The sequence below is a fragment of the Octopus bimaculoides genome, chromosome 2 (genome assembly GCF_046866305.1).
Source record: "Octopus bimaculoides isolate indiv1 chromosome 2, ASM4686630v1, whole genome shotgun sequence".
In the NCBI taxonomy this organism is placed as follows: Eukaryota; Metazoa; Mollusca; class Cephalopoda; order Octopoda; family Octopodidae; genus Octopus; species Octopus bimaculoides.
In genome coordinates, this window is record NC_142929.1 from 161274075 (window position 1) to 161275944 (window position 1870).

Sequence of the window (1870 nt, forward strand, 5' to 3'; positions counted from 1 at the left end):
ATGTTTGGTCAGCTATCTCATAAATGATATATATACCGCCCAACTGAGTGATTTGTTCTGGGTCACTACTTCCCATCGTGACATCAAAAGTGTCAGGCGTATCTTTAAGGACACACAGCTTGTTTTCAAATTTAATGATTGATTTTCTGGCGGCTAACAGAGTATTAGTTTCATCCTTGGTGAGACCTGCTTTTTTGTGTACGAACCAGAGTGCCTTGTTGAGTACAATTGAGTTAACAAAGGAATGGTCACAAGTGGTCGACTGGTTTAATTTTATTAATGACAAGAAGTACACTAAGTTTATCCAGTTCGACATGTTTATCCATGAAGAACATATAACTATATATCTAAGAATACAAAGTCATTGCAGGTAATAGGCTAATACATTTACATTTTCCCGTAGACCTTTGTTCTGGTTGATCATACAATTTTGAATCAACAATACTCTGATAAAAACTACCTGTCTGAAAATTTCTCGCATTTCAATGTTTCCTAGCAACTAACTCTTCGATATTACTCGGCAACAATTTTCTCCATTTCAGCAATCGCATCATGACGATCGGAGTAGATTGAAAAGTGAGAACACAAACCATTACTGTTTAGAGGATATAATAAGTATGTTTACATGCCTACTTCTCCTCTACCGAGTGAAAATATCTTTTTTCCAAAATTTAGTGTGACTACATTATTCAATGCATTACAGAATGAAGATTGCTTGCTAAATCTGTTTTTATATACTTGCTTGAATAATTATTTTTGTATTATATAACATAAACAAAACGTGTAATATTGTTGCAATGCTATGCTATTCTGATATATAGTTAACAACTCATGGGATTCTTGTTTCTTTTTGCTAGGTTGACAGTTTGTTTTGAAGAAAAAAACTAGAAGAACATTTATAAGGAAGACATAAACTAGGTGGCTTTGGTGAGGTATTCAGTTATTGAAAATGCATTACAGTGGCTCAACTCAAATGAGAAAAGAACATTACTTTGAAAGTCAGAAGGAAACTGAACACGTATTAATATCAAATTCAGAGGACAAATGGATTCATCACGGTAAAGTTATGTGAACCCAATTTTCCAAATGCCATTTTGTCATTAACATCATAGACTATTGTCTGGTCAAATGTTATAAGTTGAAGCGCGAATGGTGCAACCAAAAACAGTTATACAAGTAACTTTTATACAAAGGAATTTTATTATTCATTTCTTGAGTAGGGTAATTGTTAGATGAGATATATGAGTACAATAATTAATTTTTATGCTTGTAAATACGCAAAAGTAAGCAGTAAACTTATTAGCATTTATTTTTGGAAATTATGTGTACTTCATGTATAAATAAAAACGCGCACGCACACACACGCACATTAAATATATGTTAAACATAAAAAATAACTGTTACATGATTACAGGTGTTATTTTTCTTTTTCTAATTCCTGTCATCTTGCCCCCTGTAATGCTGAAGGAAATGTTGTAATCTCGGCTAACTATATGTCATAGAAACCGAGGTACCACTCTTATATTCCCTAGGGCTCGATAACAAATACATGAAGTTAGGAGATACTTCGGGGTAATAATATAGTTAGCATCTTTGAAATGGAAATATTCTGAGAACTTAATATCACAGTTTTAATGTCACGCGCCCACTGTAACTTGATCATTTTTCTACTTATTAATGATCCCGTCGTGAAACATTGATCTCCTGCGCAAAATAAATAAGGATGTAATGAATGAATTCATCGGATCACAAAACACGGAGTGAGATAAAACGTTGCGAGAGAATATATTCATAATTATTATCAAGATTTTAGAGAGGAAACAACTATTAGAAATTTAGTACAAGATGCAGTAATTAAGACGTAAGAGAA